This window comes from Tursiops truncatus, chromosome 16, assembly GCF_011762595.2.
Source record: "Tursiops truncatus isolate mTurTru1 chromosome 16, mTurTru1.mat.Y, whole genome shotgun sequence".
Lineage (NCBI taxonomy): Eukaryota > Metazoa > Chordata > Mammalia > Artiodactyla > Delphinidae > Tursiops > Tursiops truncatus.
In genome coordinates, this window is record NC_047049.1 from 64,956,950 (window position 1) to 64,984,904 (window position 27,955).

The window sequence follows — 27,955 nt, forward strand, 5'->3', positions numbered from 1 at the left end:
CTACATCATAGAATCAGAGTGTTCTGTAAGAAATCTCACTTGTAACTGCCAGAAACAAGAAATGTTTGAGAGTTGTCTATTTGGGAGAATATATACCATCTTCCTGAGTGTGAAATTGAGTCGTTTGTTGTGGGCACACCGCATATACACAGACCAAGATTATTTGTTTTTACTCAAAATGTTAATGTGGGATATTTTTTTAATGCTATTAAAAAGAAAAAAAAAAGGGCTTCCCTGGTGGTGCAGTGGTTGAGAGTCCGCCTGCCGATGCAGGGGACACGGGTTCGTGCCCCGGTCCGGGAAGATTCCACATGCCGGGGAGTGGCTGGGACCGTGAGCCATGGCCACTGAGCCCGCGCATCAGAGCCTGTGCTCCGCAATAGGAGAGGCCACAACAGTGAGAGGCCCGCGTACCGCAAAAAAACAAAAACAAAAAAACAGTAGAAGTTCTTGGGAAAATGCACATATAAATATATGGAGATAGATTATTTTAGGATTGGTTCACCTGGAGGCAGAGTCAAATATTTGTGTTAACATTAGTCTGTTTAGGAAAAAGTGAGACAGAGAACCAACAAGTGGTGATGATGAGTCACTGCAGACAACTTGGGCTTGAGCCTGGGCAACTCTAGGAGGGTACTGTAGAGCACACCTCAGAATTATCTTACCTTAGGGAAACAAAATCCAGCTTATCCACCTATTCACCCTTGGTTAAAGGCCACCTCTCTTCAGAGGTGTTACCAGAGCCTCCTGCAGGGCCAATCAAGCTCTTGTGGCCAAAATCCACCCTGAGGCAGAGTAAAGGAAAGAAGAATCAGTAAGACTGGTGAGTGCAATTTGTAAGTATGAGTAGAGTTCAATTTGAAGGCCTCTGGAATTAACTGTTAGTAAGACTGTGAGATGGAATTGGATGTACTGAGGAGATAAGGATGGAGCCTCAGTAGTATCTGACAGGTCTGAATGTCATAGGTTACATGGAGCAGTTCATAAAAATGGAGCCAACTGAGGACCTTGTAGGGAAAAGGGCCAAGAGAAGTCGAGGAGCCTCGCAGGGCAGATGGACGCTTATGGAAGAAATTGTAAGAGAAAGTCTAGAGGTGTCAAGACATGGGATCTAGCACTTCAGAGCTCGGGAAAACCTGCCAGCAAGCCAGTTATACAGGGGGAAACCTCAATATATATTTATGAACAGTCTAGAAGTATTTGTTCGTATGTGACTGGGAACAGTGGTAGTGTACTAGTACTATGTATGAACGGCAAAGTACCTTTGCCAAATAGTTTCTTCTTCTAACAAAAGTTTTTGTTCCTTACCTGTGTGGACTAGGTGACTAGTGGGCTAGTATTAATTCAGAGCTGGATAGGTGGAACCAGGAGGGAAACACTGAAAGTATGAAGAAGGCACATAAACTTCAGGAGGTAGCTTTACAAGAGTGAAAGCCCCACGTTTCCAGTATCCCTTGGTGGATGTTTGAGAAGATAAGCCAGTGAAATAGCATAGGTGAACCAGGGCAGGGAATGCGTTTTGGTTTCTGTTTTGTTTTTTTCTGCAAAAGCTATCTAGGGACAAAAGTTTTATAACCTCTCCCACTTGAATATTCTAGTATTTAAAATTTTTATTATTATCAAAATAGCTTACTTATAGCAAATTAAATTGTCTTGCCATTATTTCTGTATATCCCTCATTTGCAGTAGTCCTGTTTAGGGCAGGAGAACAATTTATTGTTATTCTTAACAGCCTTAGAGGGCAGTAATTTTTCCCTATAGCCATCTCTTTTTCAAGGTAAATGCTTCAATTTCTTTTAACTGTTCCTCATAGAAATAATTGTGTTGTTTTGTTTTGTTTTGTTTTGTTTTTTGCGGTACACAGGCCTCTCACTGTTGTGGTCTCTCCCATTGCGGAGCACAGGCTCCGGACGCGCAGGCTCAGCGGCCATGGCTCACGAGCCCAGCCGCTCCGCGGCATGTGGGATCTTCCCGGACCGGGGCACGAACCCGCGTCCCCTGCATCGGCAAGCGGACTCTCAACCACTGCGCCACCGGGGAAGCCCAATAATTTAGTATTTTGTGTTCTTTACTAGTCCTTATTTAACTTTTCAACAAACTTCTCAAATGAGACTATCAAAAAGCATACTCTAATTAGAGCCAGTCCGTTGTCAAATAAAGTGGAAGATGTATTCTTACATTACGGCTATTAATACAGCCAACTACTGTTAGCCTAATTTTTCCCCTCTTAAACACCGTGATTATTGGATAGACAATAACATTTTTTTTTTATTTTTTATACTGTTGTTGCCTGTATATCCCTTCTCCATTTTGATTTGATGTGTTTGCTCTTGGGCCCAAATCCTAATGCTACTAAACCTGCATTATATTTCTAAATGATTCTTCATGTAATTTATCAGGTTGTTTTTAATTTTGGTTGGTGACCATACCTAAATTAGTATTAATTAGAAATATGAGATTATAATCTTAGTTCCTTCATCTAGATTACAAATAAAAATATTAAATTATATTGGCCCTTAATCCCTGCTAGATAGCTCCAGTTAAGGGCATTAGTGTTAAGATCCCTTAGAATCTGATGCTCCAGCCAGCTGAGAACATACTGGTAAGTGTTTGGTTTGAAAGAATGTTTTTTTTTGATTGTTGAGGTAAAGATACTCTTTCTTCAAACACATTTTATGGCCAAAAAAACCCAGATAAAGGCAGAAATCCTGTGCTTGAAACGATGCGGGATAATCTAGAGGCCCATTATCTCTGTCCCTACACCCCCAGTCACCTAGACAGCTGCTAGGGGCACCTGTACAGCACTTCTGCAGGGATTCCTTGGATGATGACCCAGAAACCATTGTACTTAACTGCTAATTTCATTATAGTATGAAAAATAGAAGGGTAACTCAGGTGTAATTAATGAAAATCTCTTTTTTTTTTTTTCCTTTGAGGACTGTCCCTTTATCATAGACGATAATAAAATTGATCTGGTATAATCTTCTCTTTCAAAGGTCAGATGTAATGCTGACCAGTATCCTGAACTTAGAACTGCAAAACTTTATTTAGAGTATCGAAAGAGTGTCAACATTAAGGCAATACATGTATAATTATGCAAGTTCAGGGAAGGCTAAGCTGTGCTCTTGAGAATGTGTGTGCGTGTTACAGAATCCAGTCTTGCACCTGAATTTTCATGAGTGTTCTTCAGTGCTCTTGAGATGATAAAATACTAACTTAAGATCGTAGCCTGATATTTTATAGTTTTACAAAAAAAATATGATTATACTGGTCTTTAATATTTATTTTGATGAATAACTATGTTTGCCATTGTTTAGATTATTTTTTAAATTTCTGAGTCAAATACTGTGACTATTACTATCTCCACTGGATTCAGTGTATGGACAATTGAGTTTGTAGAATCTCATTCTTAACCTTGGAGAGTAGGAAGTATTAATATTTTTTATCTGTTTGGTGTTTAATATCTATGTGTAAATTTTACAGTGATTAAGGGCTGTATGGTCAGGCCACTTAAGATGGCTGTTCTCTTGCTCTCTGTACCTCCCCTCCCCAACCAGTGCCTGCTTCACCTGTATCTTATGCATAGGACTGACCTTCCTACATACTTGCCCCAGGCCCCAGCTAGTGATTGTTATTATTAAAGGGGGCTGTGAAGAGCATTCCCCCTCTGCTGGTTTCCCTGGTAACTAATGAGCCCATCTGAAATCAATTCCCCTGTAACTGGCAAACTCCCCTTTCTCCCAAACTCCCCCTTCTCCCGGAGTGAGGACGGCTGCCATGTCCTGCCCGTCTTCTGAAGCACACGCTGGGGTGTCTCTCCAGGACCTTGCTTCAGACGCGTAAGCTCCCCCATCCCTTAAACCACTGACGTCTCTGTTGCTGACTCCCAGCTTTCTTCAGTCTTGAAGCTGGGCAAGCATAGGGCTTGTAGGCCTGTGCGGTGCAGCCCAGCAAGAACCCTAATAATATAATGGTTAAAACGAAAGCAAGTAACAAATCTCACTAAGCTTCAGTTTCCTCCTTTGTAAAATGAACTTGGTATTATACCTACTTTAAAGGATTATTATGCTGACAAAATGAGCTAACAGAAATGAAGTACTTAGTAAATAGTAGTCTAATAAGAAGATAGCTTCTATTGCTGTTACCACTGTGAATAGAACTAGTATTACTGAAGCTGCCTATGATTTTGTATATCTTGAAGAATGTTAGCTATAGAAGCTGTAGAAATATGCTCATGGAGCAACGTGAAACTGAAACCCAAAAAGTAACTTGAAAGGGTGAAGTTCAAAGCATTATTTTTTTTTCTCACGGTACCGTTTACATTGTATAAGAGGACAGCCATGTTTATCAGCATTGGGTGTCTGAATTATAGTTGATTTAATGCAAATTTTGCTTTTGAATCCGTATTACTTTAAGCTAGCGTTATAATTCTGCGTATTGTTTTTCTTAACCTCTTGAAACACACAAGGAGGCTCAGTGGCTCATCTTTTTGGTAAAAGGTGCTTAACCAGAAATAGAGGAAATTTGAAAAGGATGGCATAAGTGAATTGTGAGAGACTAGCGTGGGTGGCCAGAAGTGAAATACTCTCAAAGAGAGGAAAAGATTCAGCAAAAATTCATCCTGTAACAGGTGTTCAGAATGTAGACTTTCATATATTTTCTTTGTGCATTTTCACATGTGAGTTATCAAAAGTTCTCTGCGAATACAGAGAACTTTCCAAAGACGAATGTGAAGATTTTCAGGACCATCATAAATTTAGATTTTCTGTGTTAGTTTTCTGACTTTATGTTTCAGGGAAGAGGAACATATTTTGGATATCTCACTTGATGGAAATTAATTTTTGAAAAAACAAAGAAAAATAAAATAAATTAAAAAAACATTTACATGTCCCAGTTTACATGGACCATCTTTACCTGAATCATTTAAATGGATTCTAGAATTGGAACATAGTTTAATATACAAGTTCAGCTTATATAGCCAGAAAAACCTTTTGTGTCCAGTTCTACTATGTGTATAGAAGTAGATAGATTTATAGCTTTTACTGGAATAATATATAATTTTTAAAATTTAAATTACTTGCACTGTCATGATTTCTTTGAACTTCTCTCATTGTCCACCGTAGTGTCTTTTCTTCATGACCTCAAAAGTTTTTTTTCTTTTTATGTCTTCTGGACTGAGCTGCTGTTTTTCTCTTTGAAGTCTCACTCACACTGCCAGAGAGAACGGCTATGGTGGTGTCAATTAGAAGCTAACCAGTGTAGAATATTATCTTGTACAGTTAGAACTCTGTGTAATGCAACTTGGAAATGAAGAAATAGTGAAAAAAATACTGTGTAAAATCAAGACGTGCATTGAAGTCCCTGTTTTACATTACCACTTACATTGTTATTTTACATGATATCATTAGTTTCTTCGCTGTGGAGGGAAATGAAAGCATACCATTAAATTACTACTTTTACCTAGTAAAGTAGCTTTAAAATTGTACTTAAAATGAAAGACAAAACACTGTTCCCTAAGATTAGGAACAAAGTGAGAATGTCCATTTTCCAAAGCAGTGCAATGTTATGGATGTTCTGGCCGGAACAGTAAATCAATAATCATAGTAATATTAATAATAATAATATAATAAATAAAAAGTATATTGGTTACAAAGGAAAAGGTGAAACTGTCTAGATTGGTAAATTATATTCTCAACTACATTGAAAATCTTAAAAAATAAATTTATAACAACAAAAAAACCCATTCTAGTAGAACTGATAAATAAGTTTAGATCACAGAATACAGGATCACAGAATACAAGGTCAGTATACAAAAAAACAATTTTATAATGGGAGCAAGGGAAAAATAAAAATAAGGGCAAAATTAATGAAATAAGAAAAGTACAACAGGGACTTCCCTGGTCCTCCAGTGGTTAAGACTCGGCGCTTCCACTGCAGGGGGTTTAGGTTCGATCCCTGGTCAGGGAACTAGGATCCTGCATGCCACAGGGTGCAGCCAAAAAAAAAAAAAAAAAGAAAAGTACAGTAGAGAAATACAATGAAACTCAAAGTATATTTTTCTGTATAGTAGTAACTAACAACTAGAAAATATATCTTTTAAAAGTACAGTATATTTCAGCATTAAAAATAAAATAAACTTAGTGATAAATTTAACAAAGACATACATGATCTAAACTCCGAAAATTATAAAAATTTCAATTTTACAAATATTCAAAAATATTACTGAGAAAAACTAAAATCACTTAAATATGTGGAGTTTATCATATTTCTGGACTGGGAGACTCAGTATTGCTAAAGGGGTCAATTTTCCTCAAATTGATTTTTTTGTTTTTTTTTTCCTGCGGTGTTTGGTCTTTGTTGCTGCGTGCAGGCTTTCTCTAGTTGCAGTGAGCGGGGGCTACTCTTTGTTGCCGTGTGTGGGCTTCTCAGTGCGGTGGCTTCTCGTTGCGGAGCATGGGCTCTAGGCGCAAGGGCTTCAATAGTTGCAGCACATGGGCCCAGTAGTTGTGGCTTGCGAGCTCTAGAGTGCACGCTCAGTAGTTGTGGCGCACGGGCTTTGTTGCTCCGAGGCATGTGGGATCTTCCCAGACCAGGGATCGAACCCGTGTCTCCTGCATTGGCAGGCGGATTCTTAACCACTGTGCTACCAGGGAAGTCCCCCCAAAATTGATTTTAGATTTAATGATGTCCCAAACAAATTCTCAGCAGAGTTTTATGAAGACTAATAGTCCAAGGTGGTTACATGGGTGTATACATTTGTCAAAACTCATCAAATTGTACACATAAAATTACTTGTAAATTATATTGATAAAGATAATTTAAGAAAATAATGTTTTGCGCAGTAGCCAACACCTTAGAAAACAGGCAGTTTTTTTGTTTTTTTTTTTTGCGTTACGCGGGCCTCTTACTGTTGTGGCCTCTTCCGTTGCGGAGCGCAGGCTCAGCAGCCATGGCTCACAGGCCCAGCCGCTCCACGGCATGTGGGATCCTCCCGGACCGGGGCACGAACCCGTGTCCCCTGCATCGGCAGGCGGACTCTCAACCACTGCGCCACCAGGGAAGCCCCCACAGGCAGTTTTAATTAAAGTCCTACCAAACAGTATTAATTAGGACTAATTAGAAAGGCCTGCTTGGACTTCTGAAAATGCTAACACATTGAATACTATAAAATTAACACCTTTCTACTTTATAACTGTCTGCCTACCAGATATTTCTAATGCATGTCTCCTCTTTTGTTGATTTTTATTCCCTATATTTGTAACTCATTACTTATTATCTTAGATCAGGGGTTGGCAAACTTACGGCCCTAGGGCCAAATTTAGCCCACCATCTGTCTTGTATGGTCTTCAGGTGAAGAATGATTTTAATATTTTTAGATGGTTGAAAAATTTGTAAGAAGAATTTCTGAAATGTGAAAATTATATGAAATTCTAATTTTAGGAATACAGACACACCCATATATTATACCTTGCTCTTTGTGCTACAGCAGAAACTATGCAGCTCACAAAGCCTAAAACATTTACTGTTTGGCTCATTACAGAGCAAGTTTTCTCACCCTTGTTTTAGATAGTCTGTTTTGACTGTTTACCAAAATCTTGAATGCCTTGCCCAAGGATCCAATCACTCCTTTATTAGTTTTCCCTTATAAATCCAATTGTCCAAAACATTTGAATATTAGAATTGTTTTTCCTTCCAAGTTCCTTGAATCATGTGACCACCTAGAACAACTTCTGCTAATTCTTTCTATTCCCACGGGAAGGGATGAATAGGAAGTGTCCCAGCCTCCTTTCTCCATCCTCCTTTTTACCCTGAGGGCTTCCACGCCTTAGGTGCTCAAATTTTTTTACCTTTTCTTTTGTAGTTTGAGCTATCTGTGCTTCTTCCTTTGCAAATTTTATATTCCTGCAGAGAGAGTCCTTTAATTACTAGGACTCACCCTTCTCCGAAAGCTGAATGGAATTTTTTTGCGTTCTTGGTATTTTCATTCAGCAGATAAAATTAAATTTTAGCTTAGCCTTTGATTATCATACATTTTGAAATTCACTTTTTGAGACTTACATGATGTTGAAATTCATCAACTTTATTCAACCATTGCTTCTTCTTTTTTTTTTTTTATGTTATGGTAGTAACAAATTTGTCCAAAGATTATTGGATTGCAAATGAATTTTCATAAAATAAGTACTTGCTGAGTGAATTTAAGCATGCAGTGAATTAGGGTAAGTGTATGTCTTGGTTTCCTTAGGACAGATTTGGATTATCCCCCTTTTCACTCTCAAAAGTATCAAATTTGGACGATATATTGTTATGTTCACTCTGGTTTCTGGGTCCTGATTATGCTGCTTGAGGCCCCATGTTGCATCATTTTTACCCACCAGACTACATTCCACAGTGCCTGGGCACTAATGATCACAGTACTTTATCAAGCCAGGTTTTCCGACACTTTCTTTCCATAGGCCTAACTGCTAGCAAATGTTCCCTTCCACTCTTCATGCTCTGCAGACCCTTTGTTGACTGTGGAGACTCTATTCAGGCACCATTCACATTTATTTAACGTTCAAGAATTTACACCTTTTCATTTTTCGGTGGAAAGCAGATTTCCTGAATTCATCTTAGTCACTCTGCATTCTCACAGGAGTCTTGCCAGGGAATACCAATTAAAGCACTTTGTCCTTTTTGGAAATGATACGACTCCTTTATAGTGTCAGAGCCAGTTTGTAGAGAAGCCAATTTCCAGGGGGCTTTCTAAAGAAATTTAATAAAAGACGTGCAGCAGAGTAACCTTAGCTTTATATGCAGATTTAAATCAGACATTACTGGGAAGAATTCTGTAGTGAGGCTCTTGCTGTTTCCTCTGAAAACAAAGAGTTTAAGGCAAGGAAAAGCAGAATCGCCTGCTAGCACTGGTCAGCAAGAGGTGAGACTGTATGCTCTCAGTGCACTTAATGACCTTCCTCATGTGTGCACCATTTGAAGAGACTTTTGACTAAGGGAACAGAGGTGACTAGAGTAGGAAAAAGTGTTCACTGAGAAACCTGTTGGTTAAGCTACAAAGCAGCACCAGTCAGTGATCTCTGTTGCTCATGCTGGGAGAGAGATGTTCAGCTTGAAGTCATTCTCGGGAGTGCTCTTTCACCAAAGGGTCAGAGCCATGGACTGGCAGGAGAGTCAGTGGTCCAAAAGGGCTTTGATGCAGACTAGCCTTGCACTCAGGGAACTCTACACAAGTGCTATGCAGAGCCTCTGATTCAGAGTAGCTGAGTTTAAGGAGCCAAGCATCTCTCTTTGAAAGTACCTTCAGGGGAAATAGCTAGCACTGTGAATAGAAAAATAATATGGGGAGGATGGGGGGATGTTTAGTTGTGGAATCTTAAGGGATTTTTTTTTATCATTTGTTTCTGGTAAGTTAATTATTAAATAATTTATTTCAATTTTTATAACTAAACTTGCATTAGTAATTAAGTAAATTAGTAAATATATTAAGTGTTAAATCTAATAATACGTTTTCATTATTTTCTATTTTGTTTTCATCCTAAAAACTCTTATGGGGGGCTGATCGCTTAACTCAAGTGAAATGTTTGGCTGCCCACATTTCAAAAGTAACTTTTGGAATGTTGAATAAGCCTTCTAGAGAAAAGAAGTCTGAAAGATACAATTTATGAAGTGATGACTTTTAAGATACAGACTTTGGCATAACTCATAGTAGGAGGGATATTGAGACTTTTGTGTTTCCAGTATCTGTAAAGTAAACGATGGAGTTTCAAAGGGAGAAATATTCTGGAGCCTGATAGCAAAGGTCAGGAAGTGAAGTGAGGCTCTTGAGGTCACACACTGATGGGGAAGTAACAGGATAAGATCCAGAGTCTTTGAGCACCTGGTTCAGGACATTTTCCTTTACCTCGGTAGAAGGAAACAGCCCAGTGTTGTTATGCACTCAACAGGAGCCCTTCTACCTCACTGACTCCCCTTTGTTGATGGGCCACTTAGTTATAAACACAGAAATCCCAAGAACCACTTTTGGGGCAGTTTGTTGAAGAATACTTATCCTACAACTCTCTTCCCTGCACCTTCAAATTCAGATACTTAGACCTCCTGACTGTTTCTCCAGTTTGACAGACATGCCTACACTTCTGGTGTCTTTCCACTTACTGCCCTCTCTAACCATGTGCTTCCTTTCTTTCTTTTTTCTTTTAATTTTTATTGGAGTATAGCTGATTTACAGTGTTATGTTAGTTTCAGGTGTACTGCAAAGTGAATCAGTTGTACATATACATATATCCACTCTTCTTTAGATTCTTTTTCCATATAGGCCATTACAGAGCATTGAGTAGAGTTCCCTGTGCTATACAGTAGGTCCTTATTAGCTATCTCTTTTATATATAGTAGTGTGTATGTGTCAATCCCAATCTCCCAGTTTATCCCTCCCCACCCCCAACCCCCAGTAACTATAAGTTTGTTTTCTACATCTGTAACTCTATTTCTGTTTTGTAAATAAGTTCATTTGTACCCTGCTTTTAGATTCCACATATAAACAATATCATATGATACTTGTCTTTCTCCGCCTGACTTACTTCACTCAGTATGACAATCTCTAGGTCCATTCATGTTGCTGCAAATGGCATTATTTCATTCTTTTTTATGGCTGAGTAATATTCCATTGTATATATGTACCACATCTTCTTTATCCATTCCTCTGTCGATGGACATTTAAGTTGCTTCCATGTCCTGGCTATTGTAAATAGTGCTGCAGTGAACATTGGGGTGCATGTATCTTTTCAAATTATGGTTTTCTCCGGATGTATGCCCAGGAGTGGGATTGCTGTATCGTATGGTAGCTGTATTTTTAATTTTTTAAGGAGCCTCTGTACTGTTCTCCACAGTGGCTGTACCAATTTACATTTCCACCAACAGTGAGGTGGAGGGCTCCCTTTTCTCTACACCCTCTCCAGCATTTATTGTTTGTAGATTTTTGATGATGGCCATTTTGACCCGTGTGAGGTGGTACCTTACTGTAGTTTTGATTTGCATTTCTCTAATAATTAGTGACGTTGAGCATCTTTTCATGTTCTTTTAAGTAAAACTGTCACTGTTTGCAGGTGACATGATACTATACATTGAAAATCCTGAAGATGCTACCAGAAAACTGCTAGGGCTCATCAATAAATTTGGTAAAGTTGCAGGATACAAAATTAATACACATAAATCTCTTGCATTCCTATACAGTAACAACGAAATATCAGAAAGAGAAATCAAGGAAACAATCCCATTTACCATCGCATCAAAAAGAATAAAATGCCTAGGAATAAATCTTCCTAAGGAGGCAAAAGACCTGTACTCTAACCATGTGCTTTCTACAAGAATTGCACAGCAGACTTCTTCAGGTCTGAGTTATCATTACCTTACATAACATCCTGCATAAGCCCTTTAAGAATCATGAATAAAAATAGCATCTTCCACTTCAGACAGCCTTTATCTTCTTCCTGAAGTTTATGTTTACCATGACAGATGGCATTATATACTTATGTGCTTATTTATCTATTGCCTGTCTCCCCATACAAGAATATAGGCTATATAAAAGAAGGAATTTTTAGACCTTTAAACTAAAATAAGATGTTAGACTTTTTCACAGTTAACGTGATTGATTTGGCTGCCAAATTTGACATTTGTTTGAAATATGATCATTCGACCGCACAGAATTAAGGGCAAGAAAAAGGTTACTTTGTTATATTTTATATTACAAATAGTGATGGATAATAGGAAACTATCTCCATAAATATTTTCATGAAGAATTAAAATTTGCTTGATCTTTGGTTTAAGATAATTTTGACAGTGCCAATGATCTTTACTAAATATTGTACTCTGTGACCACTAATGCTATCACACATGTACGTACACATCTGTGTCAATGCTATTTGTCTCACTACGAGCTTCTGTAAAGTAGGATATATGTAGTTGGTTTAAAATGTCCTTTATTTTACCTAATGCTCATGACAAGGTTCCTCTTTAAAGATGATGGCAGTTGTAGAACACCCCTGATGTGACTTCTTGATTGTGTGCGTTAGCTGTTGGGTTGTGAGAGAAGGAAAGATCCTTGAGGATGGAGTTTGTGGAACTTGCTGAAGTGTATTTTATACACATTATCTTGTATTATCAGTCCCTTGGTGTTATAGGCTCTGAAAAAAATCACAAAATTATCCACAAATTTACTGGTTAAAATGTGTTTTATACTGTCTTATATTGCAGTGTTTGGAACAGAAATTTAATTAAAGTCATAAAATATAGAAAGATACCATAACAAAAATTATTTCTAATCCTTAAAAATGGCTGTAAAATACATTTTAACCAGTGCATAGTGGTCTGTATACTACAAAATATAAAAAAATAAAACCAGTTTTTTTTTTTTCTTTTGTTGTTCTTTGTTTGTTTTTTTATACTGCAGGTTCTTATTAGTCATCAGTTTTATACACATCAGCGTATACATGTCAATCCCAATCACCCAATTCAGCACAACACCATCCCCACCCCACAGCAGTTTTCCCCCCTTGATGTCCATATGTTTGTTCTCTACATCTGTGTCTCAACTTCTGCCCTGCAAACTGGTTCATCTGTACCATTTTTCTAGGTTCTACATACATGTGTTAATATACGATATTTGTTTTTCTCTTTCTGACTTACTTCACTGTTTATGACAGAATCTAGATCCATCCACGGCTCAACAAATGACTCAATTTTGTTCCTTTTTATGGCTGAGTAATATTCCATTGTATATATGTACCACAACTTCTTTATCCATTCATCTGTCGATGGGCATTTAGGTTGCTTCCATGACCTGGCTATTGTAAATAGTGCTGCAATGAACATTGCGGTGCATGTGTCTTTTTGAATTATGGTTTTCTCTGAGTATATTCCCAGTAGTGGGATTGCTGGGTCGTATGGTAATTCTATTTTTAGTTTTTTAAGGAACCTCCATACTGTTCTCCATAGTGGCTGTATCAATTTACATTCCCACCAACAGTGCAAGAGGTTTCCCTTTCTCCACACCCTCTCCAGCATTTGTTGTTTGTAGATTTTCTGATGATGACCATTCTAACTGGTGTGAGGTGATAACTCATTGTAGTTTTGATTTGCATTTCTCTAATAATTAGTGATGTTGAGCAGCTTTTCATGTGCTTCTTGGCCATCTGTATGTCTTCCTTGGAGAAATGTCTATTTAGGTCTTCTGCCCAGTTTTTGATTGGGTTGTTTGTTTTTTTTAATATTGAGATGCATGAGCTGTTTATATATTTGGGAGATTAATCCTTTGTCCGTTGATTCTTTCACAAATATTTTCCCGCGTTCTGAGGGTTGTCTTTTGGTCTTGTTTATGGTTTCCTTTGCTGTGCAAAAGCTTTCAAGTTTCATTAGGTCCCATTTGTTTATTTTTATCTCCATTACTCTAGGAGGTGGATCAAAAAAGATCTTGCTGTTATTTATGTCAAAGAGTGTTCTTCCTATGTTTTCCTCTAAGAGTTTTATAGTTTCCTGTCTTATATTTAGATCTTGAATCCATTTTGAGTTTATTTTTGTGGTTGGTGTTAGGGAGTGTTCTAACTTCATTCTTTTACATGTAGCTGTCCACTTTTCCCAGCATCACTTATTGAAGATACTGTCTTTTCTCCATTGTATATCCTGGCCTCCTTTGTCATAGATTACTTTACTATAGGTGTGTGGGTTTATCTCTGAGCTTTCTATCTTGTTTCATTGATCTATATTTCTGTTTTTGTGCCAGTACCATATTGTCTTGATTACTGTAGCTTTGTAGTATAGTCTGAAGGCAGGCAGTCTGATTCCTCCAGCTCCGTTTTTTTCACTCAAGACTGCTTTGGCTATTTGGGGTCTTTTGTGTCTCCATACAAATTTTAAGATTTTTTGTTCTAGTTCTGTAAAAAATGCCATTGGTAATTTGACAGGGATTGCATTGAATCTGTAGATTGCTTTGGGTAGTATAGTCATTTTCACACTATTGATTCTTCCAATCCAAGAATATGGTATATCTCTCCAGCTGTTGGTATCATCTTTAATTTCTTTCATCAGTGTCTTACAGTTTTCTGCATACAGGCCTTTTGTCTCCCCAGGTAGGTTTATTCCTAGGTATTTTATTTTTCTTGCAATGGTAAATGGGAGTATTTCCATAATTTCTATTTCAGATTTTTCATCATTAGTGTATAGGAATGCAAGAGATTTCTGTGCATTAATTTTGTATCCTGCAACTTTACCAAATTCATTGATTAGCTCTAGTAGTTTTCTCGTGGAATTTTCAGGATTCTCTATGTATAGTATTATGTCATCTGCAAACAGTGACACTTTTCCTTCTTCTTTTCCAATTTGTATTCCTTTTATTTCTTTTCCTTTTCTAATTGCCGTGGCTAGGACTTTCAAAACTATGTTGAATAATAGTGGTGAGAGTGAACATCCTTGTCTCATTCCTGACCTTAGATGAAATGCTTTCAGTTTTTCACCATTGAGAATGATGTTTGCTGTGGGGTTTATTATGTTGAGGAAGGATCCCTCTATGCCCACTTTCTGGAGAGTTTTTTTTTTATCATAAATGGGTGTTGAATTTTGTCAAAAGCTTTTTCTGCATCTACTGAGATGATCGTATGGTTTTTATTCTTCACTTTGTTAACATGGTGTATCACATTGATTAACTTGCATATATTGAAGAATCCTTGCGTCCCTGGGATAAATCCCACTTGATCATGGTGTATGATCCTTTTAATGTGTTGTTGGACTCTGTTTGCTAGTATATTGTTGAAGATTTTTGCATCTATATTCATCCATGATATTGGTCTGTAACTTCCTTTTTTTGTAGTATCTTTGTCTGGTTTTGATATCAAGGTGATGGTGGCCTCATAGAATGAGTTTCGATGTGTTCCTTTCTCTGCAATATTTTGGAAGAGTTTGAGAAGGATGGGTGTTAGCTCTTCTCTAAATGTTTGATAGAATTCACCTGTGAAGCCATCTGGTCCTGGTCTTTTGTTTGTTGGAAGATTTTTAATCACAGTTTCAGTTTCATTCCTTGTGACTGGTCTGTTCATATTTTCTATTTCTTCCTTATTCAGTCTTAGAAGGTTATACCTTTCTAAGAATTTGTCTGTTTCTTCCAGGTTGTCCATTTTATTGGCATAGAGTTGCTTGTAGTAGTCTCTTAGGATGCTTTTTATTTCTGTGGTATCTGTTGTAACTTCTTTTTAATTTCTAATTTTATTGATGTGAGTCCTCTCCCTCTCTTTCTTGATGAGTCTGGCTAATGGTTTATCAATTTTGTTTATCTTCTCAAAGAACCAGCTTTTAGTTTTATGGATCTTTGCTATTGTTTTGTTTGTTTCTATTTCATTTATTTCTGTTCTGATCTTTATGATTTCTTTCCTTTTGCCAACTTGGGTTTTGTTTGTTCTTCTTTCTCTAGTTCCTTTAGGTGTAAGTTTAGATTGTTTATTTGAGATTTTTCTTGTTTCTTGAGGTAGGCTTGTATAGCTATAAACTTCCCTATTAGAACTGCTTTTGCTACATCCCATAGGTTTTGGATCATCCTGTTTTCATTGTCATTTGTCCCTAGGTATTTTTTGATTTCCTCTTTGATTTCCTCAGTGATCTCTTGGTTATTTAGTAACATATTATTTAGCCTCCATGTGTTTGTGTTTTTCACGTTTTTTCCCTGTAATTCATTTCTAATCTCATAGCATTGTGGCTAGAAAATATGCTTGATATGATTTCAGTTTTCTTAAATTTACTGGGGCTTGATTTGTGACCCAAGATGTGATCTATCCTGGAGAATGTTCCATGCACACATGAGAAGAAAGTTTAATGTGCTGTTTTTGGATGGAATTTCCTATAAATATCAATTAAATCTTTGTGGTCTATTGTATCATTTAAAGCTTCTGTTTCCTTCTTTATTTTCATTTTGGATGATATGTCCATTGGTATAAGGGAGGTGTTATTATAGTCCCCCACTATTTTTTTTTTTTTTTGGCGGTATGCGGGCCTCTCGCTGTTGTGGCCTCTCCCGTTGCAGAGCACAGACTCCGGGCGCTCAGGCTCAGTGGCCATGGCTCACGGGCTTCCGCTCCGCAGCATGTGCAATGTTCCCAGACCACTGCACAAACCCATGTCCCCTGCATCAGCAGACAGACTCTCAACCACTGTGCCACCAGGGAAGCCCTCCCGCACTATTCTTGTGTTACTGTTGATTTCCTCTTTTATAGCTGTTAGCATTTGCCTTATGTATTGAGGTGCTTCTGTGTTGGGTGCATATATATGTTTAATTGTTATATCTTTTTCTTAGATTGATCCCTTGATCATTATGTAGTGTCCTTCCTTGTCTCTTGTAATATTCTGGTTTTTTAAGTCTATTTTATCTGATATGAGTATAGCTACTCCAGCTTTCTTCTGATTTCTGTTTGCATGGAATATCTTCCTCCATGCCCTCACTTTCAGTCTGTATGTGTCCCTAGGTCTTAAGTGGGTCCCTTGTAGACAGCATACAGATGGGTCTTGTTTTTGTATCCATTCAGCAAGCCTGTGTCTTTTGGTTGGAGCATTTAATCCATTCACGATTAAGGTAATTATAGATATGTATGTTCCTATGACCATTTTCTTAATTGTTTTGTGTTTGTTTTTGTAGATCCTTTTCTTCTCTTGTGTTTCCCATTTAGAGAAGTTCCTTTAGAATTTGTTGTAGATCTGGTTTGGTGGTGCTGAATTCTCTTACTTTTTGCTTGTCTGTAAAGCTTTTGATTTCTCCATTGAATGTGAATGAGATCCTTGCCAGGTAGAGTAATTTTGGTTGTAGGTTCTTCCCTTTCATCACTTTAAGTATATCATGCCACTACCTTCTGGCTTGTAGAGTTTCTGTTGAGAAATCAGCTGTTAACTTTATGGGAGTTCCCTTGTATGTTATTTTTCATTTTTCCCTTGCTGCTTTCAATAATTTTTCTTTGTCTTTAATTTTTGCCAATTTGATTACTATGTGTCTTGGTGTGTTTCTCCTTGGGTTTATCCTGTATGGAACTGTCTGCTCTTCCTGGACTTGGGTGGCTATTTCCTTTCCCATGTTAGGGAAGTTTTTGACTATAATCTCTTCAAATATTTTCTCGGGTCCTTTCTCTCTCTCTCCTTCTTCTGGGACCCCTGTAATGCAAATGTTGGTGAATTTAATGTTGTCTCAGAGGTCTCTTAGGCTGTCTTCATTTCTTTTCATTCGTTTTTCTTTATTCTGTTCCACAGCAGTGAATTCCACCATTCTGTCTTCCAGGTCACTTATCCGTTCTTCTGCCTCAGATATTCTGCTGTTGAATCCTTCTAGTGTAGTTTTCATTTCAGTTATTGTATTGTTCATCTCTGTTTGTTTGTTCTTTAATCTTCAAGGTCTTTGTTAAACATTTCTTGCATCTCCTCGAGATCTTCACTGCCATTGTTTATCAGAGTTCCTGGATCATCTTCACTATCATTATTCTGAATTCTTTTTCTGGAAGGTTGCCCATCTTCACTTCATTTAGTTGTTTTTCTGGGGTTTTATCTTCTTCCCTTATCTGGTACATAGCCCTCTGCCTTTTCATCGTTTCTGTCTTTCTGTGAATGTGGTTTTTGTTCCACAGGCTGCAGGATTGTAGTTCTTCTTGCTTCTGCTATCTGCCCTCTGGTGGATGAGGCTATCTAAGAGGATTAATGGGAGGGACTGGTGGTGGGTAGAGCTGACTGTTGCTCTGGTGGGCAGAGCTCAGTAAAACTTTAATCCACTTGACTGTTGATGGGTGGGGCTGGGTTCCCTCCCTGTTCGTTGTTTGGCATAAGGCAACCCAACACTGGAGCCTACCTGGGCTCTTTGGTGGGACTAATGACAGACTCTGGGAGGGCTCATGCCAAGGAGTACTTCACAGAACTTCTGCTGCCAGTGTCCTTGTCCCCTCAGTGAGCCATAGCCACCTCCACCTCTGCAGGAGACCCTGCAACACTAGCAGGGAGGTCTGGTTCAGTCTCCTGTGGGGTCACTGCTCCTTCCCCGGGGTCCCAATGCACATACTACTTTGTGTGTGCCCTCCAAGAGTGGAGTCTCTGTTTCCCCCAGTCCTGTCGAAGTCCTGCAATCAATTCCCACTAGGCTTCAAAGTCTGATTCTCTAGGAATTCCTCCTCCCGTTGCCAGACCCCCAGGTTGGGAAGCCTGGCGTGGGGCTCAGAACCTTTACTCCAGTGGGTGGACTTCTGTGGTATAAGTGTTCTCCAGTCTGTGAGTCACCCACCCAGCATTTCTGGGATTTGATTTTACTGTGATTGAGCCCCTCCGACTGTCTCATTGTGGCTCCTCCTTTGTCTTTGGATGTTGGGTATCTCTTTTGGTGAGTTCCAGTGTCTTCCTGTTGATGATTATCCAGCATCTAGTTGTAATTCTGGTGTTCTCCTAAGAGGGAGTGAGAGCACGTCCTTCTACTCCACCCTGTTGGTTCCTCTCTCAAACCAGGGGTTTTTGCACATTGTCCATTATCAGTAAAATTCATGGTTTGGGAATAAATTCAGAGTGCCTGTTCAATGGAAATTTTTATTGAAAATAAATTTATAGACAGCTAACCTCTCCAATGAGTTTTGCTAATTTAACTCTTAGAACATAACCTTACTTTAGGTTTGCCTCACAGTGCTCCATCTTCAAGGAAATTCTCTTTCTTTGAAATGCCTTTGTGACCGTGAATAACTCAGGTCTTCTTTCAGGTTGGATTTGCACTTGCAAAACAGGGAAAACAAATATACCTGCATTTGATCTGAGTTTAAATGGGATAACACATACACAGCATTCAGTGAAGTTTCCAACACGTTTAAGTGCTCAATAAGCATTATCATTATAACAAATTAGTAATGCAAATAAAATAAATTTGTTATGTGTGTTAGAGTAACAAATGCTAGCTGCTGTAATACAAGCCCCAAATCCCAGTAGCTTATCTCAGTGATGGTTTATTTATCGTTCATACATTGGTTTGATGCTAGCTAGTTTCCTGGATAGGTCTCTACTAGGTGATAACTCAGTGATTCACAGTCCTCCAGTCTTTTGATACTGCCCTAATGTGACCTCCACTGTCGCTGCAGAAAGGGAACAGACAGTAAGTAGATGATTAAACAGGAAGTTTGATGACCAGACTTCTATGAGGCATACTTCCTTCTGCATCCCAATGGCCAACACTCATTCCAATAGGACGCAAATCAACTGCAAAGGAGGTGGTAAATGTCTCATTCCTTTATGTCCAAGAAGAAGAAATGGGATTGGTGAACATCTGACCATTCCTTGTCACTCGCTCTTTCTTCCAGTAGTTATTGCTGTGCAATGAATTACCCTAAACTTAGTGACATAAAACAACAATCAATATATTATGCTCCCAGATTCTCTGGGTCAGAAGTTCACAAAGGGCATAGGCTTGTTCACTTGCACGTCTGATGTCTGGACTGAGGACTGGAAGACTAAGGAAAACTGCATTTAGCCTCTCATGAGGCTTGGCTTTCTCACAGTATGACAGCCTATGGATATTGGGCTTTTTTCATGGCATTTAGGGAATCCAAGAATAAGTGTTACAGTTAAAAAAGCACATATAATATTTTATTTTCTAACCTAACCTCTGAAATCATGCAGCGTCACTTCTGCTATAATCTATTGGTTACAAACAAGTCAAAAGCCTCCTCAATTCAAGAAGAGGAAACATGAACCCTACCTTTCAATGGAAGGAGTATAAAGGTCAAAAGGAACATATAGGTTGGGAAGTAATTTGTGCCCATCTTTGGAAAATGCAATATGCCTTACTTATTATAATACTCTTATTGTCATCGTCTTTATTACTAATTTTTTACTGATTAACTTCGTGACCGTAGTTTAATTTAAACAGGCTTCTTCTTATTAAGTAGTAAAATAAATCAATGGAAATATGCTTAAACTATTCCAGGTGATCATTTGTTTAATTACAGAGTTTTGGGAGTTCTGATTAATCAGATATGCTAGTTAATTAGAAGAGTTTTAAATTGCCACATTTTAATGTCTTCTCTAAATGTATCCATTTTCTTATTTAAGATGTTAAGCTATGCACAGTCTTTTTTATATCTTCTTTGAAAAATAAATGCCTTTGAAATAAATATCTAGGAAATACAAAATAGAATAAAAGTCTTGAGAAGTATGTGTAGAATATGAAATTATCATGAACCTGGATAGCACGGAATGAAGAAGGTACCATATTAAGGAATAATTTTCTATCTGTTATGTAGTCTCCTCAGTCAATCACTTGAAAAATATTTGAGAATCTTCTGTCTTTCAAGCACTGTGCTAGGTTTTAAGAACACAAACATGAGTGAGATGTAATCCTTGTTCTCAAATAACTGGCATTCTCATGGAGTAAAGAGATACATAAGCAAATGATAGGATTTTATTGTGATAGTGCTATAATGGAAGCATATAGAATCATTGTTGGAAATATAGAGTTTTTAATTCTGCCATGGAGAAAATTATGCAAAGATGTAACCGTTTGGTGACATTTGAGTTGGGCTTTGATGAAAGAGTAAGAGTTGTGTAGTTGGCATTGTGGCTTAGGCCTTTTGCAAGAATATAGAGGTAAAGGTATGTTTAGAGAACTGCAATTAAGCCAAGGTGCCTGGACCCCAGTATACAGGTGTAGGAAGACTGAAAAGTAGGAGGATTCCAGATTGTTAATATTTTTTTATGTCATTTCAAAGAGACATGACTTGGCCAAATGGTAATAGGAACAGAATCACTAGGCTTGGCACAGAGTATTCAAGATTCTTTCCATGGGATTTGGGTTGAGCAGTAATGCTCTGTCTCACCTGCCACAGTCATTCACCTCAAGCTGCCTAATATTTGAAAATTCTGGTTCTTTTAGCAAGACAGTAGGAGAAATTAGTAATTGGGTAGACAACAACAAATCCCTTCCAGTGTATTTACTATTAGAGAAGGACAGGAGTTTTCATCAAATGCCAATTTATGGTTTATGCCTCACTAAATATATTGATCAAATGTAATTTTCAGGAATTGCTCTTCCTTAGAATATGAAACATCTCCAAAAGGGAGATTGGAAGAGTGATAAAGATAATAATATTAGTAATGATGATGATAATAATGGAAAAGAAGTGAAGCTAGTGTTTGGAACCAAGCAGCATTTTTGTATTTGCAGTGAGCTGAAGCCAAGCATATGCCAACAGCATTTTTAACTGCCTAACTGTCTCTGAGGAGATATAGGAAATCAGACTGACAGTCAGGCATGTTCACCACTAGAGCAGCCAAGGTGAAGGATTGAAGGACTGTCTTTCCAGCTGCAGGGATTCACTGAGTCTATTCCAGAATATTACATGTCTTTGATTACAGAGGATTTTGGTGTTAAATTGATGGAAGAAATTGCTAGTCAAAATGCAAGTGGGAGATATAAATGCAAAAAATATGAACTCACCAATGAATGCAGAGAGAATCATTTTCTCCTTCAGATGCCTTGTTTCTTTATTAAATCTGAAGCTTTACATGTTTACTTCAAAAGAACCACATCAATCAGGAGGTTGAAAGACAGTGTGTTATGCTGTGACGAGCACTGGATTAGAAATCAGAAGACCTTGATACTGGTCTCAGCTACATTATATAGTAGCTGTGGAGTCCCAGATCTGTCCCTTTAACACACTGTTACACAGTGTCCTGATATATAAGGGGGGATAATCAAACTTGTAATGCTTATATCACATATTTTAGTGGGTCTTTCCTTTCTTCTTTCTTTCCTTCTTTCCTTCTCCTTCCCTCATTATTTAATATATTCATTGGATCCTTTTTATTAATTTATTTTGATAAATTGTTATTGAATACCTATGTGTCAATAAATCTATCCAATATTTAGGCATATAGAGATGGAAGAGATAGATAAGATCTCTGTTTACAAGAAGTTTATATTCTTAGTGGAAGGAGAAAGTAAACAATTAAAGAAAGAAATAGACAAGGCAGTTATGATGAGTGATATTAAGGAAGTAGAATGATGTGATGGAGAGAAAATTGGCATAAGAGATAATAACACCTTAAATACAGGAGTCGGGGAAAGCCTCTCTGAGGAGATCAAATTTGACTTAGTTAATAAGAATCAGGATGATTCATCCCTTTTAAGACAGGGAAGAATGTTGCAGGCAGAATAGAGTAAATGCAAAGATGGCAAGTTTGGGAAAATGCTAGTTATACCTAAAGAAAAGGAAGAAGACACTGTGTGTAAAACTTAGTGAATGGAAGAGGGGAGTGATCTAGTATGATTTTTAGAGAGCTAGACAGAGAATAGATTATTTTGCCCTTGTCAGATATATTAAACAGTTTGGATTTTGTTCCAAAGCATTGGGAACTATTGAAATATCTTTAATAGGTGAATGACATGATCCCATTTGCATTTTAAGAAGGCCCCTCTTGCTTTTGGTGAAGGTTCACTTTCCAAAAGATCTCCGAAAGTGTGTTAATCAAGCAAAACTATGTTTATTAGACTTAGTGCAGTAAAGTAGAACAGCACCTTGACAGTCTTACTAGTGTCTCAAAATGCGGAAATTAGATAAGGCTCTTTATGTCATTTTAAGGCCTGTGCTGAGAGATTTTAAAGGGCATATTTCAAGAGAGAGAGAACTGGTTGGGATTAGGTGACATAGTAGACTTGGGTGGGTGGACACAGTGAATTGAAGATTATGAAATGAATCTGGATGACTTTGTTAGTCTTTATAACCGATCAGTTTAGCTGGATCAGTTTTCTTTTCTAGGAGCAGGTATTTCCTGGGGAAAGCAGCTAAGTTATTATTGCTTAATTTTTCTATTATGAATACAGGAATAGGAAAGTCTACCCAGTCCCATTATTGTTTGACACAGGATCAGGAAATTATGTTGTTTTCATTTCTCACTAGTCCATGAAAATATGTTGTTCCAGGTGGAGGTTGGCAGGAAAAGACGTGAGAATACCAAATATGAGTGCTGTAGTTTTCCAGGCAGCGGATGACACTGATGTAGATGAGCACTGCACTCTCCAATACAATAGGTACCTGTGTCTGTTTAGCACCTGAAACTTGGCTAGTGTGAATTGAGATGTGCTACGTAAGTGTAAAACCCACAACAAATTTTGAAGACTCAGTAAGAAAAAAAGAATATAAAATATTTCACATATATTTTTACATTGGTACATGACAAATTGATTTTAATAAATACGTTTTAACCAAATATATCAAAATATTATCAATTTGATCTGTACAAACTATTATTTTATTAATGTGCCTACTAGCAAATTTAAAATTCTATAGGATGCTTGCGTTATATTGGTATTGAACAGTGCTAGACTAGAGAGTTGGCAAAAGAGGTAGATGGATTTGACATTTATTTTGGAAATAAAATTGACTGGATTTTCTAGGAATCAATACGGAATTTAAGGAAATTAAATTTGGAAATAAATTAGAGAAATAAATTTAGCTCTTAGGTTTCTTGTTCTGGAATATAGTATGTATATGAGTGTTACTTAATGAACTAGGGGAGATTTAGATAAAACAGTTTGTGGTAGAAGTTTGATTCCATTTTAGTGGGCTCATTAGATGTTAAATTTGCTTATTTTACAGACATGTTATATGGGTCATTGAGTATATGATTTTGAAACGTAGAGCAAAAATTTGGCCTGTGATTGGAATTTGATTTCCCTTAGCGTAGAATGTAGTCGCACTTGGAGAAAGTATATAAGAAAAGAATAAAGTGATACAGAAAAAAATATTTAGAATTCACGCTGAAGAGCTAGCAAAGGAGACTGAAAAGAAGTAACAGGAAAAATGGGAAGAAAATCAAGAGAGTGCTATCGAAGAAGCCAAGGCAAGAGTTTTTCGACTGTGTAGAATGTCACTTAGAGGACTGATAAAATGAGATGTGTGCACTGTATTTGGACACATAGATGATCAAGTAGGTAATGTAAATTTAGATATGTGGTGTATTGATGTCAGGGTTTCCTAGAACTGATGACTAAGGCTGAAGCTAGCAAAATGAGCTAAATATCCCAACTGTAGTTTGAGAGAAATGCCAATTTTTGGGGAGCAGTACACTTCCATAGAGCTTAGATATAAGTAGGGGATTTGGGACAGGGACAAAAAGATTAGATTTTTTGAAACGTGTAGTGTTCTGAAAGAGATATTAAACAGTTCTCTCCTTTCCCTTTGGAGTGCCCTTGGGACACTCTGTGATGTCCTCACGCTATAAATGGAGGAACAATAACAAAATAAGCCTGATACCCTGTGACTGAACCCACACTCTGAAAGTGAACTCTTTATGCTTTGTGTAGGCATAAAGTCATACACTGTGAACATTACATATAGCTTTTCACAAGAACGTTAGTTGTTAATGACTGTTAATGTCTCAGTTCTAGGCTCCTGCCCCATTTTTTTTTTTTTTTTTTGCTGTTCTTACAGTTTTTGCTGTTGAACTATGCTCTTTGCTTGGAAGGCCTCTTCTTTCCTGTGCCCTTATGAATATTTACAGAGTCATTTGTCTTTGTGTACTTTTTGAAAGAATTATCTTTAAATGCCAGTTGTTTCTATTGATTTGTTTTGTTCCAGTATCTTCTAGAAAATCTTGCTATTACCAAACTCAGGTTCAGCTGATTGCTGCTCGAAAACCAATACTCAAGAGACAAGTGTTGGTTGGAAAGAAAAGTTTGCTCTATTCAGGAGGCTGATAACCTGGGGATAAGGTGGACTCCTGTCCAAAAAACAACTCTGAAGATTCAGCTGACCATGAAAGTTTTTAAAGGGAGAATCATTAGGGGATGGGGTCAGAACCTTCTTTATCTTCCACTGTTTGCAGATTTTCTTCTGATTGTTGGTGGTGAGGTAACAGGGTGGTGTTCCAGGAATCCTGTGTTCAGCCTGAAGTTACCATCCTCTACCTGGGTGGGGACCTTAGTTCCTACAGAAGAACTCAAGGATATTGTTATGTATATTCCTTGAGAAGGAACCAGGACCCTGCCCCATCATTGCACTATTGTTTCTTGACTACTCCTCCTTTGTTTCTGCATTCCCTCTCTTCCCTGATTGGCAACTGTTTGAATCTGCCCTTTGGAACTCAGGGAAGGTCAAGGAGTCTGAATGAAGCCTATTTACATGGTGGGGTGGGGTGGGGAGACAGGGGTGGGAGGGCCCCAGAGGGTCCTGCTCCTTTTCATTGCCACCCTATTCTATTCATAACTCCAATATTGGCTTTTGCTTAGCCCTCAGCACTTCTTCTAATGTAAGATTTAGTTCAACCTGTGTTTCCTCTTCCTATTATATTTTAATTACCATAATTAGTTTTATTACCCTAGACGCAATGAGAGCAGTGGTCTCAAGTTACTTTTTGAAGAAGGTATCAGTTCCTGCTTGGGTCAGAGGTGAAATTAGATTCACCCACTGGCTATATGTATGCATTTCCTGTGTAATACTAATGAACATCCCTCCACCTCAACTCACTATCTTATTAATAAGTTTATACCCAATATATGGTAAATTACAAAGTCACTTAAAAATTATATAAGTGAAAATCAATATTAGTAAATGATAGCACTTTTGTTATAAAAGTAACCCATGCTTGTGATAAAAAATTAATGTAGGACAGTTTATAGTACAAAGTTAAGCCCTTACTGCTATTACTCTTCCATTTCACACTTTTTCTTTCAGAGCTAATTGCTTTTAGCAATTTTGTATATATCTTTTAAGATAATTTTCTACGTAAATCCTAACACATCTGCTTATTGTGTATTTGTATCTTTTGTTTGGTTGGTTTTGCAAAAATAAGACCATTCTACGCCTACTGTTATGAAACTTGATTTGATTTTTATAATTTTACAATTTCATGCATCAGGTTCTCTTAGTTTCAACCCCAAATAAAAGTTAGCAAGGGCCTGTTGCAGAAAGGGGAACCCCTTCCAGGGCCTGAGAGTGGGCTCTTGTCTAACAGTTGGAAATGGATTGTCCAAGGAGACACATGTACTGACAAAGCGAAATACTTTATTGGGAAGCGGCACCCGGGTGGAGAGCAGCAGGGTAAGGGAACCCAGGAGAACTGCTCTGCCATGTGGCTCGCAGTCTCAGGTTTTATGTCTCTGGCCAGTCATCTTTCTTGGCCCATAGTCTGACTCAGGGTCCTTCCTTGCGGCACGAGCATCTCGCAGCCAAGATGGATTCCAAAGCAAAGAACTCTGGGAGGTTGGTCGTCTCCTCTCTCTTTTGTCCCCTCGCAGATTTTCCCAGTTAGTTTTCGGTGGCAGCACCGTTTTCCTTATCAGGACCTCTTGTTGTGACAACTCAGAAAAGCAGTTTATCATCCTGCCTGGCCAAGGCGGGTGGTTTTGGTCAATGGTTCCCTCACAGGACCATTACTGTCAATGACACATCTCTTGCTGATAAGCTTTTCCTGTAGGTAGAGAAAGAATGAAGGAGAAGACATGGGAAAGGCAGTCACAGGAAACATGTAAGGAAAAATGGAAGCAAGTAGTCATTGAAGGTCATGGGTTGAAAAACAGGGGAAGCCAACATAACGTCATTAATGGAGCATTGCATTGCTGCAAAAGTTGAGTCATAAAACTCTGAAATGATAGAGCTGAATTAAATGAAAAATCACATGGCTCAAAATCCTTAGATAGCTTTGAGGCCTAGAGAGGTCAAGTGACTTAAGTGCATATAGCTAATTAGTGTCAAAATCAGGATTACAATTCAGGTCTCCTGGCTCCAAACTCAGTGCACTTTTGATGTCACCACAACCAGAAGTGCAAACTAACAAAAAGACAAATACATTGTATTAATTAAATATAATTGTAATTAAATGTGTTTAGTGCAGCATATTGTAGTAATTAAATGCAGTAATTCATTAATATAAAGACAAAGGGGCAAGGGACAAGTCGCTTGGAGGGAAGGTCGAATTCGCTTTTCTCTAAGAGAAGATGAGGTAGGATCAAGTGCAATAATTTAAATGTACTGAATTTGTTTAAGAAATGAAGCAAAGAGAAAATGCCCTTCAGTTTAAAATAAAATTCCCAACAGAAACTGAGAAGATCCAGTAGAGGTAAAGGCTTACCCTTGAGCTGCTGATAAAGAAATCTCGCTTAAGGGAAGAGAGTTTTGTTGAGAGATCACTACCTGACCTGAACTTTACATACAATTCTCTCCTTTCACCCTTAAGGAAACCCTTAAGGAAGGGATTTAAATAACCATTTTATTGACAAGAAAGGAAACAAATAATGTAAAATTACTCTTTCAAAGTCACTCTGACAGACAGTGGTCCAGCAGGGTTCAGACTCAGGAACTTCTGTCTGGCTCCAAAGCCCATGTTCACTGTGCTACCTGTACTGCCTTTATTGATCACTAAAGTGAAAATGATCTTTATGTTATGTCTGGATTTCCTGGATACGGGGGTATGGGAGATTCATTTTAGTATTTTGAACTACCCTTAAAAATTTAGAAAACAATTAAATTCAAGTATAAAGAAGGTAAGATTAAGGGAAAAAAGGGTGGTATGTTAGAGATTGCACATTATTTTAAAGATTTTTTGAATATAAACCTCCTGTCATTTACCTATTCTGCTTTTCCCTGCTTATAACTCAGCATGTTTAGAGCTTGTAGGAATTTGAGTAGGTAAAGACAGGAATTAATAGTCAAGGAGACAAGGCAAGTCTTGCAAAACTGTTCTTGTCACTAAGATTTCTACTTGCAGGTCGAGACTTTCATTTTCACTGTCTGATTCTGCAGGTTGGCCCAGATGTAGAGACTTGGAGTCAACATGGGGCAGGAATAGACTCTAACACAGAACGTCTCTATTTTCCCAGAATCCTGCTAATATTTTACATAAACATGGAGTTGCTCTTCAGTCAGATAGGCCTCACCTGGTTCTACCATTTGCTAATTTGAATTCATATCCCTCTTTAAGGAGAAAT

The 27,955-nt window shown here is 37.8% G+C and overlaps 1 protein-coding gene across 1 annotated transcript in view; it reads left to right on the forward strand.

Annotated features, from left to right (window-relative positions):
* LOC101322709 (catenin alpha-3) overlaps positions 1–27,955 on the forward strand; it is a 489,966-nt gene that overhangs the window by 171,618 nt on the left and 290,393 nt on the right. The gene's annotated exons all lie outside the window — the stretch shown is intronic.